Source organism: Sus scrofa, chromosome 3, assembly GCF_054392235.1.
Source record: "Sus scrofa isolate SSC_HxYL_T2T_F1_AM1 chromosome 3, Sscrofa_HxYL_maternal_Yorkshire_Landrace_v2.0, whole genome shotgun sequence".
Classification (NCBI taxonomy): domain Eukaryota; kingdom Metazoa; phylum Chordata; class Mammalia; order Artiodactyla; family Suidae; genus Sus; species Sus scrofa.
In genome coordinates this window covers 87595293-87618230 of record NC_139385.1, presented here as the reverse complement: position 1 = coordinate 87618230, position 22938 = coordinate 87595293, and the positions used below count along the sequence as shown (strand labels likewise).

Sequence of the window (22938 nt, the reverse complement as noted above, 5' to 3'; positions counted from 1 at the left end):
CCTCCTTTCTCCCTTTGTTTTCCATGTCAGTGGGTCTATTTCTGTTTTCTAAATATGTTCATTTGTGTCTGGTTTTGTTTGTTTGTTTGTTTGTTTTGCTTTTTAGGGCTGCACCTGCAGCATATGGAAGTTTTAGGCTAGGGGTTGAATCAGAGATACAGCTGCCGGTCTACACCACAGTCACAGCAACGTGGGATCAGAGCCACATCTGCAAACTACATCATAGCTTATGGCAACACTGGATCTTTAATGCACTGAGCAGGGCCAGGGATTGAACCTTATTCCTCATGGATACTAGTCAGATTCATTTCTGCTGCACCACAGCAGGAACTCCCTGTATCTCTCTCTCTTTTTTTTTTTCCAGATTCCACATATAAGTGATCTTATCTGATATTTTAGACTTGGTCTTGTTATTTCAATCCTCCCCTCCTCTCCTGGGTCAGGCGTGACTCTTTTTTTCAATGACTTTTTTGGAAAAATTATTCGTTTTTGCTACTCGACCAGCTTTTTATATCGAATTCTCCTTTTCAACTGTTTGTCTATATTTTACATCTAGTTTTACTTGTCTTCTCTTTGCTTTTTGGTTCCTTGTGAAACGGACTCTACCTTTGTTTTATTCTACGATACAATGTGCTGCCTCTTCTAGCATTTACCTTCCCCTTTTCCTCAAGGTTTGATCTTTTCTTGCCTAATGTAACATTAAACCCATTTTAAGCCTCTGATAAATATTTCTTGATTGATTGGTTTAATAAGACTCCTCGTGTTCCAGACCTTGCATCTCCTTGTTTGGGTTTTGGACTCCAGGCCATCACTTATGTTTTTGGAATTGTAGTTGGAGTCATCCTTTACCTCCTATAATACGGACCCTGGGTCTGGTGGATTGCAACTCAGCAATCTCCAGTCTTAAATCCTATTCTTAGGGGCCTGACTTAGGGGTTAACTCCATCTCACTTTCCCTGCTCCCATCCAAAGTGAACAGGAAACATAAAAGGCATTTAATATATTGGAATACAGTCAAACTTCTAATAGTTTGGTTGTGCTAGGAAAATTAAACCTTTTCGTGTCAGAAACTCCCCAACACTTTCTTTTGGTTCCAACTTGCAAGAATATAAGACGAGAGGTTTCTCTCCTAAGAGTTACAAATGTTCTGACATAACAACTCACTGGAGAGGTACAGATAAGAATCCTTAAAAGTCTAACCTCAAATTAAATCCACATTTCCTTGTACCACAGGACATTAAAAGAATTTAATAGCTTGGAGAAAATGTTACTCATTGCCCATTATCTTGCTACTAATCTATGTGTTTCTATGAAAATGTGATAAATTTTGTACTCTGCTAAGCACATTTTAGCATACACTTAAATGGACTATTTATTTTTTTAAATTCAAGAAGGCAGATGATTGGTCTTCGTTAATTAACTTTTTATTAAATGGAACTCACAATAGAATAAGATAGAAAAAAGTGAAGAGGCTTCGTATGTCTTGCAGTCTCTCCATAGTTTGTTGTTCACTTCTGCTGTTTTCAATTTCTCTTAAGGGGGCATTCGATTTTGCTTCGAAAACCAAAGAGTTGGTTGGTACTAGTGACTAACGCCAAGGAATGCCCTTGTCTTAAGAGACCTGATCACAACTTTCTCATAAAGTAAGGGGTTTGTAAGTTAATTTAGTAGAGATTCATCATGATGTTCCCATAATGTGTTTTTCTTTCCTACTGTGTTTTGTTAGAAACAAAGTTGACTTGCAACAAAGTCTTCAGGAACACGTATGCTTGGTGGAAATGCCTTTGGTATTTTATGGCATCTGTAATACATAAACTTTTTGGGTTATCTTTTCAATATTCATGGTACTAGGATAAATTCTGCTCAAAGAGATAGAAATGTCACAATTGAAAAAGCTACAGACATGAAAACATTGTGAATGATGGACACTGATGAACAGAACTGCCTAAATCCCCCAACGTGATAGCATTACTCTTTTAGACATATAAAATTAAGTAAAAAGAACTGATCAGCATCTTTCTGAAAGTTTGCTGATGTATGTCAACATATGTCACCATCTTAAAGTGCAAAATACAATTTTCTCCCCAAATGTGGCAAAACTATTGGCCAGTTTTAAACAGTTTGGTACCTATGACTTTTGCATTTGTTCTTGAAACACTGTAACAGTGAATCTCAGATGGTGTGAAATTCTTTTTTAGAAACATGAAGCAGAACAATGGTTGCTTTTACTTTGTAAAAGGAGATTATATTGTTCCTCAACTCAGTTTTAAAGAATGAGCTATGTCCTGGCTCTTTTCCTTCTAGTCAAGTTTGAAGGCATGATGACATTATAAGGCTATTATAAATAAATATATTGGCTTAATGTGGTAGTCTGTTCAACCTTGATGTCTATAAGCCTTCATTATGTTGCAGTATTTTAGAAGGACCTTTACAACCTTTGGTTAACATGTATTCCAAAAGAAGCCGTATTAATGCTAACCCTGGGTGAGGCTGGAAGTCTATCAAAATAGGATCTGAAAAGGACCACTGGTACAGGGGGTGTAAATGATCTTGTCATGCACTTGGGCTCCATGTGAAAAAATATGCAAGAATCACCTGATGGAAATCAAACCACCATGACCAGGAGAAGGGTCTGAGAGGTTTCCAGTTTACACGATGTGAATACTTCAAGTTAATAAACTATCCTAAAAGAAGTCACAACAGAGGTGAAACTCCCCCGGATCCTACCAAGAGCAAATGAAAACTACTCTGTTAATACATGTCCTCCACTCTGAGAATCCTCAATAAATGAATCCCATGGACTTCAAGGAATTCAGCAATATTTGTTTAACATTTCCCCCAGCTTGAGGTTTTGTAAAGAGGAGTAAGAGAAGAGATATTGAGAAAAAACTAGTAGGCCTACCCAGCTGACACATAATGATGATAATAGGATGATAATCATAGAAATTACCGCATATGCTCTGTACCATTTGTGAGCTTTGTACCCTTCATCACGTTTAATCTTTACTGCAAGTCTAAGAGTTAAGTACTCTGGTTAGCACTTCCCATGACCACATTTTTTTGGGGCCAGATCTATGGCACGTGGAAGTTCCTGGGCCAGGGATAGAACCTGTGCCACAGAAGTGACCTGAGCCACAGTGGTCACAATGCCAGATCCTTAACCCACTGTGCCTTTGGGGAACTACACACCACTTTAGGATGAAGAAATTGAGACTCATCAAGGTGGAGTAACATGTTGAAGGTTATTCAGCAGTAGAGAAAGAACTTGAGTCAGGTCTGTCTGACTCCAGGGATGTAGGAATTACCTTGGTTTTAGCCCTGCAAGTCCCAAGTTCCCAGACACCTGCCAGTCCTGGAACAGTGAGGTCACCCATCGAAGCCCCAATTGTATTAGGGCAGGAGTTCACTTTAAGTTTATTGATGGGTTAATTTAATAAACATGGTTTATTATTTTTCATAAATGTTAAAGACTCGCAATATGTTAAGAATACAGCCCTTTATAGTATATAGGTTTTTCTTTTGCCTTGTAGTTTTTATGACTCTTTTGATATACAGATAGTTTAAAGTTTTATGTGTCAAACCTGTTTTCCTTTATGGTTTCTGCCTTTGCTTTTATGTTTAGATGTTCTTTCCTACCCTACACACCAAAAGCTATATTTTCCCCTGGTTCTTTTATAGTTTACTTTGTAATTCAAAGTAAAATGGGCATATGCAGGGATGGGAAAGACTTCCACACACATGTCCCATTTTCCAGGTTTGGGTGAGTGTTTCAGGACTGTAGGCATACACGTTTGAAGCATTCATCTCAGGAACTGATTTAAAATCCATAACTTAAGGGAATGAAACTCTTTTCAATGCATTCCCAATGTGTGGTGCACATGTATCTGCTCTGTAATCGGCAATCATGTCAAAATGTGTCAGCTCGTTTCATATTCTTTTTAACTATCCTTTGATTAAGGGAGCGCGGTATCAACTTATGTAAGCCTGCAGTCAAATCTACCTTCAAATTATTAGCACCTGGTGAGAAATGTCCTTCCCATTCGAAACATCAGTTCATCATGTCTTATTTATAATTCACTTGATGATTTTGATATATAATTGTAAATATGCTATGTGACTAAGTCTTTACACTGAAGCTTTGTTCTTATAAAAATGGCAGAAAATGGGAATTTCCAACTGTGTCCATGATACAGATGTGTGGATCCTGATCAAGCAGGTGTGGTGTTAGGCTGAGATGTTCAATCGCTGGCTCCAAATGTCTCTCTGTTGGGAAACCTGATGTCATTCACGTTTTTCTTGCATCATTGGCTCTTAGTTGTCTGGCCAATGGAATGGGAAAATATTCGTGAATTCACTGTTACTGAACAGTAATAATAGACATGCTCTGATTAGAAAACAAAATTCATGTTCTCGTCCGGGCATCGGCAAACTTTTTGGAAAGAGCCAGATGGTAAATATTTTAGGCTTTGCTGGCCATGAGCTCTCAATTGCGACTACTCTGCTCTCCTTTGCAGCAGCCAGAAACTCACTGGTGTGGCTGTGTTCCAATCAAGCTTTATTTATAAGAGTGGCTGGTCTGCGTGATTTGGCCCCTGGGCTATAGTTTTCCAATGGCTATAGAGTCAGAGATTTCATTCCCTCACCACTGAGTAATTCTTATTTGAAAGGTGAGTTTCAGTTGCCATCCTGGAAAATATTAAACAAGTGTTCCCATCACTGGTACTTTAAAGCTTTGACTTTAGTGTCTTAAGGTTAAATTGGAAAGGTCTTTGAACATTCTTTGAAGAATCTCAGTGTGAACGTGGAGTTGTTTGTGAGCATAGGTTATAGCATTCTCCAACAAAAAGTCTGCGTCTCAAGGCTTCTTTGATATTAGTGGCTCATAGCTTTTTTCCCTAAACAAATGTTTCTATCTTCTGCCAGAGGGCTGGACTCAGCTCTTAATTCCAGTGGGATCCACACTCAGGGGGAAGGAAACATATGGGTACCATACATTTGCTAGAGTTTGTCTCGATGTAATCACAAAAATTGGATACCTTCAGAGCTCTAAATTACAGATTTGAAAGGCTCCGCTTTCATGCACAGAGTTTCCATATCACAAAGGCGGCGAATGCAAGATTCGTCCTCACTGTCATTGCTTCATGCTTTAGGAGAGCAGGATAACTGACTTTTGCTTCTGTTTTGATAGATTCTCTCATGGTACAGAGTGTGTGACCTGTGTGTCAATCTCTGATTGGTTATTAATCATAGTTCAAAGCTAAACATAATGTTGGGGGGTAGATTTTATATGTAGATATATATGTCAAAATATATGTATATTTTGAGGGAGCAGGTAATATACATATGTATGTATGTATGCATATGTAATATATACACAAATATATATGTAAACCTATATATATGCATATATATATATGTATAGTTTAAAAAATCATTCCCTCACAGACTCCCAAATACCCATGAATACTTTTTCCTGCCAAATTTCAATTATATCAGTGTTTAAAGGAGGTTGGATTTCATACTTTGAAAAACTTCCCAGTCTGTGATAGGTCTTTCGTTCTTGTTCCTGTGTTTTGTTTGCTTTTATACCCTTGAAGACACTTTGCTATTCTTTGGTGTTTGGCTTATTTTTGGAGACACTCCCAAAGCAACTGGAGGTAACACAGGATATTTAGAGGGAGATGTTCAAGTTGGAGATGTGTTTTGGTTCAAAAATAAGATTCAGTGTCACAGTAACAGGGCTGACTTTTTGGTTAAGTCTCACGATGGGGCTTTAAAGGAATTTTTGGAATATTTAAAGCAGTGGAAACAACTGAAACATGTTTTGCCTCTACTGTTAAATTTTGAAGGGTAACTTTCATTTGGTTATGGAATCTAAGATCTGTTTTAAGAGTCTTATTACTCTATATTCATACCTTGTAAAAATACGCCTCTTACTTGCCCTTAGGAGGATAATTTGGATGAATATAAGGAGCTGTCAACAGGTTTGTAATTTGTGTCTCTTTCGAGAAATCTATGGATACCTTGCCAAACTCTCAACAGCCCAACATGATGAGATTTCATGATAGTTTTCCTCCTGAGTACCTGTTAACTTCTACCATCTTTTGTGAGTAGTGTTTGAGGGGGACCAGTGAAGGGGCAAGAAAAATGATTCTTTATTGTTTTCATGATGAACCAAGCTCTTGGAGGAGAGCAAGCGGGAGGCTCCTGGGGAGAAGAGGGGCATAGTTGTGTGTGTGTGGGGGGGGGGATGATGAGAGAATTATTCAAAAGGACAATATGGGGTTATTTTGATTTAAAATAGATTTGACTTGAGAGAGATGAAGTTTGTATTAACAATAGAAAGAGAAGCAACTTCATGGTTTAAGTTGAGATTATGGGGCATATCTTTCTTTGGTAGGTTTTCTTTTCTCTCTCTGAAAACACACACATGTGCCACCTCCTTCCCCCTATAAATACTCAAATCTATTGTTAATTTTATTTATTTTCTTGGCTGCGCCTGTGGCATACAAAAGTTCCTGAGCCAGGGATCTGACCAGCACCACAGCCGTGACCCAAGCCACAGCAGCGACAACACTGGATCCTTAACCTACTGAGCCACCAGGGAGTGTGTATTGTTAATTTTCTAATTGCAGAAGAAATACATGCATATGAGGAACACTTTAAAACAAAGAGGTAAAAGGAAAAAAAACCTACCCATCGTTGATTGCATAGCAATACTAATGGGAGAACTTGAATGTGTGTGTTTTCCTAATTATCTCCCTTTTCCTCCTTCCTTTCTCCTCTTCCATTTTTTAAAAAATTTCTAGTAATTTCTTTTTTTTAGAAAAAGAGGCTCTATCACATTAAATATAATATGTCATAAATCACCATGTCCTATAGCAATATCTCTAAATATCTCTTTGTCAAAGTGCATTTTTCTCAGCATACTGAAAAATAATTTAAACTAGCTCTGGTTTTTTCCAGTTATGAATGCAATACATATTTACTGCAAAATAATTTAGAAAACATTCAAAAACAAAGGTTAAAATCGTCTTTAATACTACTGCCAAAATTTGCTTACATTTGTTTTATGGGGCATTTGAATGAAGGTGTTTCTGCTGACATAAGCTTGGGAAATTTTAGATTAAATGCACTTAACACAGATTTTCTTTTACCATAGGGTTTCTCAATGTCCTTAAAATGTTGAAGCGTATTATGGTGCTCATAAAAGGCAGCTACAATGTAGAGTTTCTAAAACTTCTTTGATCTGAGAATGCTTTAATATTTTTTTTCTTCAGAATACACGTCAGTAAAGGATGTTCCTTACACACACACACACACACGCACACACACACGCACATTCGTGTTGTCTTTATTTATTTATTTTTGGATGATTTTAAAAACAATAAAATAATGAATTTAATATATTATGGACATCTATTCACATTGATAAATGGGGATCCACATTATCATATTTCTTTTTGGCCTTGCCTGAGGCATGCAGATGTTCCTAGGTCAGGGACTGAACCTGAGCCATAGCAGTGACCTGAACCAAAGCAATGACATCAGTGGATCCTTAACCCCTGAGCCACCAGGGAACTCCCACACCATCACTTTTAATGGCTGTAAACTATGCCACTATTTTTATGCACCCTATGTTTTAAAATAGCCTTTTATTGGTGTACATTTAGGTTGTTCCCATTTTTTTTTTTTTTGGCATTTGTAAATTGTGCTGAAATCAATGTCCTGTACATCTCTTTCTTGTAAAGTTACCCAATTATTTCCATAGGATAAACTTCTAAAAAAGAGATAGTACAAACCTTTTTATTTATCTATATTCCAAGATTCGTTTCTTTGTCCAAGAATATATGTTTTTTCATTAAAAATAGTTTGGGTGAGGATTTACAAGTGTATACTCATACATAATGCACAGGAGCAGAGTGATCTATCAGACACGGTTTTAAAGTATCTGTAATTATTCACATGACCAAAATGCATTTATAGGGAATAATTATCAATATACTTTTTCGGTATGGAAACTAAGAGTGTCCCTCCTCAACAAATAAAGTAAAAAAAGCCAATTCTAAAAATGTTACCCTACTCAACCCCTGGCAGATAATCAAAAAGCTTGGGAGGACCAATACCTTCTAAGTTTTAGGTGAAAAGGTAATACATTTTAAATTCAGGTTAAGATAGAGAAATAGATCCTTACTACTTCTATAAGTGGTTTGTCTCTGCTCATTCATTAAAACCTAACATAATCTATCCAGTGTTTTATTAGAATTATGACCCAGGAATTCCTCCTGTGGTGCAACAGGATCAGTGGTGTCTCTGCAGCGCCAGGATGCAGGTTTGATCCTCGGCCTGGCACGCTGGGTTAAGGATCGGGCTTTGCTGCACCTGTAGCATAAGCTGCAACTGTGGTTTGGATCTGATCCCGGGCCCAGAAAATCCATATGCTGTTGGTGTGGGTAAAAATGAAAAAAAAAAAAAAAATTATGACTCCATTCACCCAAAGATCCCATAAGACATTTCATTGGAGTTTACATAAAATGGGGTCTCCTCCTGGTTAGAATAAAAATTCAGAAAACCTATCTGTTTGATCAGGTTTTCTGCCTGCATATTAGGGTCTACATTGAAGCTTTTGAACAATTATACACAGGGCTGAGCAAAGGCTATTGTTTGCCTATGTGGTAGATTGAGATCAAGAATGTTAACGTTATCTCCAAGAACACTTTTTAATTTATATCAAAATTGTATAAACAGGGTCACCAGGGCTAAATGGGATGTCAATGACCTATGAAGATCAGAAAGTAAACACAAGATCTTAAAATAAGCATGTAACCTGAACACCTCCAGGGTTGTGGTATATTAAAAGGCAATTGTTTACATAAAGAAAGGGAAAATTACTTAGTGCTAATTCTGTTTGTGACAAGCTCCTTCTTCCTCAATTCATCAGTAGAACGGGGGCGGGGGTGCGTTTCCCTCGGCCTGTTGGGAAGGGCTGTGAAGAAACCCAACACAAAGTGTCCTTTTTGAGCATTCTGGCCCTCAGAAGCCTACCCATTTCCTTTCGGGGGCTGGCTAGCTTCAGGCTACAATCTTTCTTTAGGAGAGGTTTGTGGAGATAAGGGAGTAGCCAGGGGACCTGATAAGATTAAAGGAGTAAAATACTGTTGGCAGAAAGATATGCGTAGATTCACTAAGGTACATGTTCGAGAATTTCTTTGATGCCTACACTTCATCTTCAAAAGGAATTTCAGCCAGATGGGGAACAAATGGGAACATGTCTTGGGGTGGGTAACACACAAGAGTTTGGGTTCAAGGATGGAGGAATGATGAGTCCCCAAAAGTGTCATGAAAAAAGGACAATGAATTAAGAAAGAGAAAGTTGATCTTTATGATGGCTTAATCAACACGTGTAATTATGGATCTGAAATGGAGGCAAATTTAAAACTCGCTGGAGAAAATAGTTTGCTCACAAGAAATAAAAGATGTGGAATTCCCCCTGTGGTACAGTGGAAATGAATCTGACTAGTATCCATGAGGATTCAGGTTTGATCCCTGATCTCGCTCAGTGGGACAAGGATCTGGTGTTGCCATGAGCTGTGGTGTAGGTGGCAGATACGCTCTAACCCTGCGTTGCTGTGGCTCTGGGGTAGGCCGGCAGCTGTAGCTCTGAGTCAACCCCTTGCCTGGGAAGGAACTTCCATATGCCGTGCAGGTGGCCCTAAAAAACAAAACAAACAAATAAAAAGAAAGAAACAAACAAACAAAAGATGTGTTGGTCCTCCAAGCTGGCTGAGTGATGATCCAAGAAGCAGCAGAGTCTATTGATTATGCATGTGGCTCTGAGGTCACACTGCCTGGTGTCAGATCCAGAATCTTCTAGTTCTACTGTGTAACCCAGGAGAAATAGTTTGACCTCTCTGTGCCCTATTTTCCTCATCAACAAAGTAGTAGTAATAAGGGTAACTACTTGCCAGGTTAGTTGTGAAGGTTCAATGAGTTACTACATGCAAAGGGTACAAAGAGTGCTTGGCATGTAGTAAGTGCTCAGTGAATCTTAACCATAAGGTTTTTGTTTTGTTTTGCTTTGTTTTTTTTTTGTCTTTTGGCCTTTTCTAGGGCCACACCACGGCATGTGGAGGTTCCCAGGCTAGTGGTCTAATGGGATCTGTAGCCGCCAGCCCACGTCAGAGCCACAGCAACGCCGGATCCCCAACCCACTGAGCAAGGCCAGGGATTGAATTGAACCTGAAACCTCATGGTTCCTAGTCGGATTCGTTTAACCATGGCACCACAACAGGAAATCTATTTATGTGGTTCTGAATGACTTTTTTTTTTTTTTTTTTTTTTTTTTTTGCAGCATATGGAAATTCCTGAGCCAGGGATCAAATTGGAGCTGTGGCTGCCAGCCACAGCCACAGCAACGCTGGATCCTTAACCCCCTTGTGAGGCCAGGAATTGAACCCACATCCTCAAGGACACTCTGTCAGGTTCTTAACCAGCTGAACCACAATGGGAACTCCCTGACTGACTTTTTGATCTTTAAGTGTCACCTTTCATAATGTAAATCATCCGCAGGGTCTTACTCAAAGCTGCTCTCAATGAATAAACAGTACAGCAGGCATTCTTTGACCATCCTTATTGTCTGGATAGGATAACACCCCGGGGAGGAGGAAGGGGTGCTGGGGCAGTGGGAAAGCTTCTAAGATAAACTCAATTTTTATAATTCACACTAAACGTAACCCATCAATTACAACTTTGCCCGTGGTAAGGAAATTCTTAAGCCTCTGGTGTTTCAGCACAAGTCACCAGAGAAAGAATTTACCCATATTGTTCTGTGGGGAAAAATAGATGACAGCTAGGATAGGTTTTCTGGCTCCTTGCCTGAACCCCAGGAAGGAAAAAAAAAAAAGGTCTCATTCAAAAGAAGTCATGGAAGGGCGGGGACTCATGAAAGAGTTGGTGAGTTGTGACAAAGCCCGTGTGCAGGAATTCAGGAGTCTTTGCTCTGGGTGCAGGCTGTGGAAGGCCAAGTTAGCACATGGCTAAATATGCAGGCTGGTCAGGCCTGTGCTTGAGGCATCAAAGACAGGAGAGACAGGAAGGGAAGGACAGACACACAGATGCAGTCTCACACACAGCCAAAGAAGAGGCTATTTTAAACATAGACCCTATTGAAATACCAAGTTAGAGTTATGGTTTACTTTTTTCCCCCCAAGAGCCATCCTTTTAATATACTTTGTTAACTACTAACTTAGTTAAATAGAACCATGTAATTATTCCTTTACAGATCCTTTAACCAAATACCTTTAAATACTTACTATTTATCCTAAGGCATTTTTCTACTCCCACACAGTGGATTTCTCTTCTGATTAATAATAGCCAGAGAATTCTGTACAAATCCAGCTTTTTTGAGCTTAGGCCAATAAAAATTGATCAAATGCTCTCTAAGGCCCTTTTCAAATCTAAAACTTTTTGATTTAAAAAAAAATTGGGGGGGGGGAGTGTTCCCTTATGGCACAATGGTTAAGGATCTGGCATTGTCACTATAGCAGCTTGGGTTGCTGCTGTGGTACTGGTTTGATCCCCTGGTCTGGGAACTTCTGCATGCGGTGGGCATAGCCCAAAATAAATTTATACAGTTTTTAAAGTTTACTTTCCATTTACAGTTATTACAAAATTTTGGCTGTGTGCTCCATGTTGTACAAAACACACTTGACCCTGTCTTACCCCCAGTAGTTTGTACCTCCCACTCCCCTACACCTGTATTGACCCTCCCCACCTACTGGTAACCACTGGTTTGTTCTCTCTATCTGTGAATTTGCTTCTTTTTTTTGTTGTTGTTGTTCTTATATTCACTAGTTCATTGTATTTTTTGGCTTCCACAGATAGATGATATCATATAGTATGTGTCTTTCTCTGTCTGACTTATTTCACTTAGCATAATGCCCTCCAAGTCCAAGCATTTTGTTTCTGGAAGACATATGTCATAGAAGGGCCTTATGATCTTCTCTATATTTGTTTTTTCTTATGGTACGGCTCTGATTTCAACTGCCAGGTTTGTTCAGTGGACCAAGGCGTGCATCTTTAAAGTCACACACTGCTTTTTAGAAGAGCAACACCTTTCTTTCGAGGAGAAAATTAAGATAAGCTTACTTGTACTAGTACAAGACAGGTCAGGTCATTCTTCATTAACAAACTTCCCACATTTTAAAGGTTTATAATAAGGAGAGCTTATGTTTTTCTCTTATGACATGGCCATGGTGGGCTGGCTGGGGGCCCCCTTTCACCCACAGCTTCTCATTTCAGGATCAAGGCTGATGGAGCAGCCATGATTGATCTCCAACATTGCTGGAGTTCATGGTTTCATGGCAGAAGGAAAGCGCTCTGGAGGATCCTACACTAGCTGAAATGTTCCCGCTTGGAAGTGACATGAGCTATTCGTTGCTTACAATTCATTAGACAGCATCAATCCCATGGTGTCGCCTAATCATGAGTGGTCTTGGTGTGGGTAATTCTTCCATGAGCTCCCAAGACAAGGAACTTCAACTATGGGAGGAAGAGATTAATGGATTATCTTACTGTCAAAAAATTCAAAGAGTAGAAAATTATGTCACGCAATAATACCCAAGTAATAGCCAGTATTGACAAGTTAAGTCTCTGTGGATTTTCTAGATCATGATAGAAATATACATATGTGCACGCACACACATGATTTAATTTAAATGCTTCCCACTAGAAATGCTGTTTCAATAATCTGCTCCCCTCCTGCCCTTACCCATATAGCAGCAAGGCCACATTTCTCCCTGTTAAGACCTTTAGGTCTACCTCATCTCTTTTAACTGAGGCACGCTGGTCCACTTTATGGATGGACCATGGTTTGTTTAATCAACTTTCTATGGAGGGCAATTTGGTTCTTTCTCTCTTTTCTTTTTTTTTTTTTTTTTTTTTTTTAAGGCTGCACCCAAGGCATAATGAGGTTCCCAGGCTAGGGGCTCAATCAGAGCTACAGCTGCCGGCCTATACCACAGCCACAGCAACGCAGGACCCAAGCTGCATCTGTGACCTACACCATAGCTCACCACAACACCAGATCCTTTAACCCACTGAGAAAGGCCAGGGATTGAACCCGCATCCTCATGGATACTAGTTAGATTCATTTCTGCTGAGTCACAATGGGAACTCTCCAGTTAGGTTCTTTCTAGTTTTTGATATTATTAAGCATTTTGCAATCAATATTCTTGAACATATATCTTGGCCAGCCATAGTTCGTAACTGAATAAAGTTGACAGAAAATGAACAGAGGAGGATAACCAGTCACCCATGATTTAAGACTCCAAACCCAAGGGAAGTGAAGAAACAAATATACTTTTCAAATCCTTTGCATATGGTGCAGCACATTTCAGGAAAGCAATAAAGGCGTAGGAACTCCTACCTATGTGGATGCAGAAGATCATTTGCATTAGCATTTCTAGAGCTCCTTTAAACTCCCAGATTCCTGTTCAAGTAAAAAATATTCTTGATTATAAAACTTATCCCCTCTCTGAGCCTGTGGAAATAAGATACATTGCAATATTCTTGCCCTGTCTGAGAAGTCTGAAGCTCCTGAGAAATGAACACGTGGGCAATGTGATTCCTCATTCACTATTTACCTTCAGTTCCCATTCTTTAACCATATCTAGAGAATGCCTAGAGATTTAAATGAGAAATCTGAATCTAAAGACGGTCAGGGTTTTAGCCCAAACCATCACGAGCACTTTCGCTGGGAAAGCTCGTGACTCTACCCCTGTGGAGCTCTGAGTTTTGATGGGTTCAGTCCTTTGCAGTTGGTTGAGGGGTGTGGGGGGAGGTAACCAGGGAAGATAAATACGTTCCTCAATGCCTGAACTTCCTCCTCAGGCTAGCCAGCTCAGCTTGACAGCTCACTGGGGTTCTCTGAGGGAGTCAGCATCATGCCTGGAGCCCTGCAGGAAAGATAAACCCCAGTGAACCAGCCAAAATACTGGGGAGGGCTTGAGTGGCTTTAGCAAATTCTAATGGGGGATTGGATTGGAGTGGGGAGTGTTACCAATAGGTGGGTACATCCTTCTTCTCCTGAGCTTTATAAAGATGCATCATGAAAGACAACTGAAAGCAACCAGAAAGCACATCTTCTTCAGGCAGTTCTCTTTCCTTTTCAATTCAAGCTGTATCAGCTATGCATCTCATACTTTAAAAATCTTTAAAATTTTGGCAATTTTATTTATGTAGTCATTTTCCTAGCTTCTGTGTGTGCACGTGTGTGTGTGTGAGAGAGGGAAAGATAGAAAGAGAGGGAGAAAGAAAGGATAATGGGGAAGGTAAATGATATAATCAGGAATGACATCAAACTGTAATTTCTGATTTAGGAATATAGAAATAGGGGTGTATTAGCTTAGGCTGCATAACAAAAATACCATAGACTGGGTGGCCTAGACAGTAGAAATTTATTTCTCACAACTCTGGAGGCTGGGAAGTCCAAGGTCAGAGGCCAGCAAGGGGAGTTTCATGCTGAGGCTTCTTCTTTGGCTTGGAGGCTACTGTCCTGTGGTGTGCTCACAGGACCTGTTCTTTGGTTTTTGTTCTTTTCATTTTTAGAAGTTTTATTGAAGTATAGTTGATTTACAATGTTATGATAATTTAACAAGGCCCTTTTTTCTAAGAGAGAGAGTGAACTCTCTGGTATCACTTCTTATAAGACCACTAATTCCATCATGAAGGCCCCACCCTCATGACCTCATCTAACCCTAATTACCTCCCAAAGGTCCCATCTCCAGATACCAGCACATTGGGTATTAGGGTGTCAATATACGAATTTGGGGGGGACGCAGACCTTCACTCTATAATAAGAAGTGTTCAACTCTTGGCTTGCTATTCAGTCTCTAGGAAGTCCCTAGAAAATTCAAGTTTAAAAAAATTCCTATTGGGGTCATTTCTAACCTAAAAACATCCACTCTCAAATTGACATGCACACAAATGTTTACCATTGTCCCTTTTATCTCATGCTGGGCAGAACTTTCCTGCCTCTAGGCTCACCCTCATTCCTCACATAAAGTCTTAGCAAATTTTTTATTTTTTTATTTTTTTTACTGCTGGATTCAAAGGAAAATTAAAAGAAGAAGAAATGAGGAGGTCCTGTTGTAGCTCAGTGGTTAATGAACCCAACTAGCATCCATGAGGACATGGGTTCGATCCCTGGCCTCCCTCAGTGGGTTGAGGCAAGCTGCAGCATAGTTGACAGATGTTTCTCAGATCCTGCATGTTGCTGTGGCTGCAGCTCTGATTCAACCGTAGGTGTGGCTTTAAAAAAAAAAAAAGGAAAAAAATAAAACAAAAAATAGAATTAAATACATATATATGTTTGTTTCAGACACTGGGAAGTGCAGTAGAGGGGGAAATATGAAATGAAGGGGAAGGGGAAATTCTAAGGCAGACTAATGTTAAGATGATGTGGACCTGAAAGCCACCTGGATGTGAGCACTTCCAAGGAAATCCATCCCATGGGACGCTCTTAGAGTCCATACTTACCATGGAAAGTTTTTCTTAGCCAAACGCATCTTTGTTTGATTTCATATATCTATTTCTTTTTCATGGGCAATTAAAAAATTGCATTATACATGATGGAGGATACTATGAGGAGAAGAATGTATATATACATGTATGAGTGTGTGTGTGTGTGTGTGTGTGAGAGAGAGACTGGGTCACTTTGCTGTACAGTAGAAAATTGACAGAACACTGTAAACCAACTATAATGGAAAAAATAAAAATCATTTAAAAATAAAAATTAAAAAAAATTTTGCCCACAGCAAAATGCACCATCATAGAGGTCAGTGTGATCAGTACTGGCAGTCGTAGTTACCTGTGTCATGCCCCCACAAAACAAGATCAAGAATTATTCCTATCATTCCTCCATCCTTTCTTCTGCCAGGCAGCTACCTGCCCCTTCCACCCACGTACCTTCAGTGTCTGACCTGTTATTCAAGAGAGTTTTGCCTATTCTCAGACTTCATGTGAATGGAAGCAGGCAGTAGATGTTTTTGGTTTCCCTCTTCTATGTGTCTGCATGATGATTTTTTTAATTAAAATTTTTTTTATTAAAATGTAGTTGATTTACAATGTTCTGTCAATTTCTATTGTATGGCAAAGGGACCCAATCATGTGTGTGTGTGTGTGTGTGTGTGTGTGTGTGTCTTTTTCCTATATTATCTTCTACCATGTTCTCTCCCATGAGGTTGGACATAGTGTCCTGTGCTATACAGTAGGATCTCGTTGCTTATCCATTCTAAATGTATAGTTTGCATCTACTAACCCCAAACTCACCATCCATCCCACTCTCTTCCCCTCCCCCTTGGCAACCACAAGTCTGTTCTCCATGTCTGTGAGTCTGTTTCTCTTCCGCCTGACAATTTTGAAGTTCATCCATGATGCTTCATGTAATGGCATTTTTTTTTCTTCTCTTTTTGCCTTTTCTTGAGTCGCTCCCACGGCATATGGAGGTTCCCAGGCTAGGGGTCCAATCGGAGCCGTAGCCACTCATGTGCCTTTGACTAGTGCCAGTAGGTTTCTTCCTCCCTCTGAGTGTTGAGAGGAGGCCCTGCCCTTGTCAGTGTCTTGGCCTTGCCCTCCAGGCACTTGGTGATTTCAGGATCCCATGCCTGGGGGCCAGACCCCCCAGTTCTTTCCTATCACCACTAATCCACTCTCTTCCATGTGTGGCTGCCAGCCATTTGCTTTGCTCAGCCTCCTCTAAGTGCCGCAGGATGGTGACATAATCCCACGTCCTCAGCTGCGGATACCTGGCACCGAGGAGTTGGTTTTTATACTTAACCAGGTTGAAGAGTTTCCACCTGGGCGCCTCCTTTAGCTCATGGGTCTTTTCTCATCACCTCACTTGCTGTTTTGAATGTCAGGACAGGCTGAGATGGGGAGCTGAGCTAGAGGGGCAGGGAGATGGCTCATCTGACTGTTCTTTTCTTCCACATGATACACAGGTTCCTTTTCCTCTTCTGATAATGGAAGACAACACTGTGGTTATTCCTGTCGTAGAATAATATGTGACAACGAAAAGTGAAGAAACTAGAACCACTTGTCTCAGAGTGAACATATCCAAAAAAGTACAGAGTTAAAAAAAAAAATCTCACGTTATACATGTACTATTTATGCAAAAAAATGTTAAATATGCAAAATGATCCTGTCTATCATCTAGGGAAATTTACATATGTTTAAGAATATAAAAATATGCTTCAGGATAACAACCCTCAAATTCAGAATCAGGGTTCCCTCTGGTGGGGGTTTGGAGAGGAATGCATTTGGGAAGGGTACACGAAGCACTACTGCTGTGCTTGCAGTAGTTAATTTTTAAGTCGGGTGGTGGCCCTAAAGGTATTCTATATTGTTAGTCATACATTTTCTGGTATATTAAAACATTTTATAATAAATAAAAATTCAGAGTTCTCACTGTGATGCAACAGGGTTGATGCCCTCTCTGCAACATCAGGACACAGGTTCAATCCCTGCCTGCCTGGCACAGTGAGTTAAAGGATCTGGTGTTGCTGTAACTGTGGCGTAGGCTGCTGGTGTGGTTCGGATCTGACCCCTGGTCGGGAACTCCATATGACTCAGGGAGGCAAAAAAAGAAAAAAAAAAAGTCATTATAATTGGTTTTTACTCTCTATATTATTAAACTTCTTGTCTTCATTCATTGTTCCCTGTGCCAAATTTCAGATTTTGGCTGAGAAATAAAGTTAAGGGGGGAGGGGTGTTCTTTGATTTTAAAACTTCTAAATGTCAGTGAATTGTTCTTAGAAGGCAGGTGTACTTTCCGAAACAAATGCAAGGTATTATGTCAACCTAATGAATGATGTGGAACAGAGAATTTTAAATAAATGCTGCTGTAATCCTTTCTTTTAAAACAACAACAACAACAACAAAGAATTCTATAATTTATATATTCCTTGATGAATTATTTATTAGGACTGTTATGTTATCACACATATCATGGGGGGTAGAGTTGGGAAAAAAACTCACTTTACAAAATGTAGAGTACAAAATGAAAAGCAGAATTCTAGCCGGTTTCCAAAGAGGAAATGCAGCAAAGTACGATGTGCAGTATTAGCCCATTGGCAGCAGCTGTACTGGAATGAGTGAGTGTGGTTTGCTGAGACTTTTCTGCCCTGTCCCAGCCTGGAATGGGGTGGCAGGAGATGGATTTGGGTCAGGGCCTTCCAAAGTTGAGATGCAACCTCTCAACCTCTGTCCAGGCCCATCTGCCTCTTCCTTTCCTGGATTCCCAAGGTCCTGTGGCTCACATCCTGTGAGAAGAGCCCTGTGGCCCATGCAAATCTATACACGCCCCTGTGAACCAGGGCCCCCCACCCCCCAGCCTGGCTCAGGACCGTGGGCAATGCTGACATCCAGCATGCGTGAAGATGCAGGGGGCACCTATGAGAATGGAGATGTAAAGGCAGAGAAAGAGAAATGATGCAATTTCTTTTCCAGCTGAGGAGAAAGATAGCAGAAATGAATGCGATCTGGGAGGAAATTTATATTAGGGGATAAACAAATGAGTTTTGTGCCCGCCTCTTTAAGTCTCTTCAATCCCATGTTCATTTCTCTTTTTTGATTACCAGGTAGTGCCTTCCTCAGTCTCTTGGGGCATACTTCTTTCCGGATCTGGCACAAACTACCCCGCAGGGCTTAAAGACATGCTGATGACAGATGATGAAGGTATGCATCTCTTAATCAAGCTGCCTCACTTGCCCATCTAAAGAGCTATTTAAAAAACACATCTAGCAGGTCTCAGCCGCCAATATTCACATCTTATTTACTCCTACATTCACTTTTGAAAAATCTAAAGAAATTCTCATTCAGGCTATGACCTAAGGAGAGGGCAAGCTGAAAATTCCCTCTGCAGGGCAAGGGCATTTTTTTAGTTTAAATTCAGTTGCTGATGTTATTAGCTGCTGTTCTGACCTTCCAGCCAACTTAAAGATGGTTTATGTTAACATTGAAAATGTCAACTCGTGTGGCCAGAGTGTTTTCTAAATGATGCTCTTTACATGGTTCTTCATTTGTTGGATAATAATGACTATTTTCTCCTTTGGCTTTAAAACTGAAGGAATATGGCTAGGTTTCCTTCTCTGTTTGCAAATGGAGCCCCTGCCATGTGTCTAGGCCTGGGCTGGGTTCTTTCTACCCCATCCTATTCCTCTGCCAAGAAAGCAAAGATCATATTTCAAACATATTATTTCCACCTTGAACAAAGTTGGTGGGAATGTAAATTTTGTGCAGCCACTGTGGAAAAGTATAGAAGTTTCTCAGAAAACTAAAAATAGTACTAGCATATGACCTAGCAATTCCAGTCCTGGATATATATCCAAGAAAAAGGAAAACACTAATTCAAAAGATACATGCACCGCAATGTTCCTAGCAGGATTATTACAATTGCCAAGATATGGAAGCAACCTAAATTTCCATCAACAGGTGAATGGATAAAGAAGGTGTGGTAAATATATACAATGGAATACTACTCAGCCATAAAAAAGAACAAAATTTGCCATTTGCAGCAACATGGATGGACTTGGAGGGCATTGTGCAAAGTGAAATAAATCAGAGAAAGATGAACACTATATGATATCATTTACATATGGAATCTTAAAAATACAATAAACTAGTGAATATAACAAAACAAGAAGCTGATTCATAGATATAGAGAAGAAACTAATGGTTACCAGTGGGGGGTGTGTGTGTGGGAAATATAGGGGTGGGGGAGTGGGAGGTACAAAGTATTGGATATAAGATAGACTACAAGGATGTATTGTACCACCTGGGGAATACAGCTAGTATTTTGTAATAACTTTAAGTGGAATATAATCCTGAAAAATTATGTAAAAATGAAAAATTAAAAAAAAAATCATTTCCACCTATCTACAGATGAAAGAGACTGTATATTAGGGAGTAACTCAGCATAAAACAAAACAGATTGGGTCCTGGTATTCTAGAAGATTCAGCTTGTTTTACTTTTGCTTATTTTCATTCAAGAAAAGTAATGTCACAGCAAAATGCTGTGGACATAAGATAAGATTCCATGAGTAGGAGATGAACCAAAAGTCTTACCCCTTAGAACAAAAAGTTCTAAGACCCTCTGTAAGTGTTCTAGGTGGGGATCATTGTACTTCATGGAACTTCTCTGCTAGATTGGTCCCCTCATCTGGAAGTCATCGTGGGGAGCTTTCCCCTGAGAAATGCAAAGTAGCTGTTCCTCTTCCACCAAAAGTTGGGAGGTCTCACTTGGAGATAGACCCGTGAAACGAAATGAAGAAGTATTTGACCATTACCATAATCTTCTTTGAGTTGTGATGAGATGCCACAGTAACAAGCCAGATTTCTCCCTCCCTTGCAGTTGTGCATAAGGTGCCTTGTTAAATATTTCAAACTCACTAATATATGCACTAAACTGTTCACTCACGACCAGAGAGATCTTCTTAATCAAGAGCCACCTGATCTTCAAAAAACACAACTTACTGATAAATTGCACTGCTAGTATACAACTGGTAATTCCCCTTTTTTTGTGTGTACTTGGTGTCAGGTCCTTCCAAGGTGTTTCTTGTGTGTTATTGCTAACATTAGCATTAGCATACCTATTTCATAGATGAAAAAAACTGATGTTGAGAAACATTAACTGACCTGCTCAAATGTATATAGATAAAAAGAGGCAGTACTGGTGTGGGAATCCATTTTTTAGCTCATGAGGGAGTCAGCCCTCTGCCCACTTTACCAATCCTCTCCCATGTTCAAAACCGTCAACATGGTCATTTGTTGCCTAGTTAGGTAAATATGGTACTGAATCCATTTGCCCTGTTTAGAACAACCTGGACAGAGATGCATCATACTGACTCGACTGAGGATAATCACGTTATAATGAGAATTTTCATGTCAACTGTACCTTATCTTTGGAGAGCATCTTTGACAGAATGTGGGAGAGATTTTGCCAAAATAACATGCTTTCTAATATTTACTCTTTTCTAGCCACCGCTGCAGCATGTAGAAGTTCCCAGGCCAGGGACTGAATCCAAGTCACTGCAGTGACAATGCCAGATCCTTAACCTATTGAGCCACCAGGGAACCCCCTATGGGATTTACATTTTGCAGGGGTTTTTCGGCTGTTTCTCTGATTATTACATGCTATCAACCTAGAGAGTTTGGTATTTTAGCTGATGAACCCTTGGACACAGTGACGTTTTAATTTTTCATCTTGCTGGAGATGAAAGTGTGGCAATGAAACACGTAAATATTACACTTAATCTCGGCAGTCCTTTCAGTGGCAGGAAAATTGCTTCTTTGTGGTACAAAAGAGACTTTCTATCTGTCACTCATATAAAATAAGCCCCGATTTGGGGTTGTTTTTGGAGGGCAAAGGGTGATGGTGCCTATCTGATTGCACTTAGTGATACATTTTAATCTATGATTTATGCAACCTGACATTGACGTTCATTTAGCTCCGATTACAAGCGAAGTAATTCACTCCTTAATGAAGTGTACCCTGCATGACATATTGACCACGTGAGCTGACAATCATGGCTCTAAAACAGGCTGAGGTACATTTTCTTTTGTCATTGAAAGTAGGTTGTCAGTTAATAAACTTAAAACAAGACCTGTTGACCTGCCATTCTTCCAGAAGTATTTTATGGGCGCATCAGAGAAGCATGTACTAAAATCAACTATTGGGATGGAAGGAAGAATAAAAATGCATGTACGCAATGTTGTTTAGATGAAAAGCCTTTCCATCAATTTATACCAGTTCTCCTCCACTATTTATTTTGAAAAAAATTCAGACCTATAGGCAAGTAGACAACAATACATCATGAATATCTGTCCACCTTTCACCTGGATTTGACCAGCTGTTAACATTGTGTCACATTTGTGCGGCTCTGTATGTGTGTATGTGTGTGTGTCTGTGTTATTTTAGAGTAAATTACAGACATCGTAACACTTCACTCTTAAGTACTTCAGCATATACCCCCTAATGATTAGGGCATTCTCCCACGTAACTAAATCATTATCACACATCTAAGACAATGAGCTGTTCAATAATATAACTGAATATATAGTTTATATTCCAGTTTCCCCAACTGTCCCCCAAATCTAGCTTAAAACCATCTTTTCAAAATGCAGACTTTAATCAAAATATACAGCTTGCGTTTGGTTATTAAGCAATTGTATGGAATTTCATCAGTAAAAATGAAAGCGCAGCAGCTTTGATCCATAGTGATCTGCAAGGGCTAGTGATGAAGTGTTAGTAATGTTTTGTATCCAAGTAGTTCTACTTGCAAAGTGTATAATCCATCTAAGTGGTCATTTTTTTCCCTCAAGTATTTCAGTCTATTTCCCATTTTACTCTATTTAAATGGAGGGTCGTGGGGAAATATTATTACTGATACACAATTTTCAAAATTTCAGTCTCTAGAGCTACTGCATGTTTGATTCTAAGGTTTCAAAATAGTTGTAGGATTAAAACCCCAATCTAGAGGATTCATTCCAACCCTACACAAAAAGGGAAAAGAATCATGAAGTTTCTTGTTTAAAGCAAAGTTTTTCAGTGATACGTTTAGAATGAATTATAAGTTTCAGATAATTGAGTTTTCTTCAAATTTAGACTTCTACTTATCGTCTTGAAAGCGAAATGTGTTATAGTTAAGAGTAGAAAGAAAAATTAATTTCAAAGAACATTCATGGCAGCAAATGATGGTTTTATTACCGCCAGGGACATTCAAAGATCAAGTGTAAGGGGATTTGATTGAATTCAGTGTCACAAATGCACTTCTCATGTATAATTACATGTATCTAAGGTTTTGTAAAGTGGCTGTATAATTACTATAGATTTGTACTTAGAGGAAATACTAAGGAGCTGCATTTTGTGAGTTATGATTT

General features: G+C 39.4%; 1 long non-coding RNA gene across 10 annotated transcripts in view; it reads left to right on the top strand.

Moving 5' to 3' along the window:
• LOC106509797 (uncharacterized) overlaps positions 1-22938 on the top strand; it is a 114191-nt gene that overhangs the window by 36577 nt on the left and 54676 nt on the right. For 9 of the 10 annotated variants that reach the window (XR_014839703.1, XR_014839699.1, XR_014839698.1 and 6 more), the window contains exon 2: positions 18639-18735. The exons of the other annotated variant lie outside the window; for it this stretch is intronic. This is a non-coding gene — a long non-coding RNA (uncharacterized LOC106509797). The remainder of the gene's footprint in view (positions 1-18638; positions 18736-22938) is intronic. 10 annotated transcript variants of the gene reach the window in all.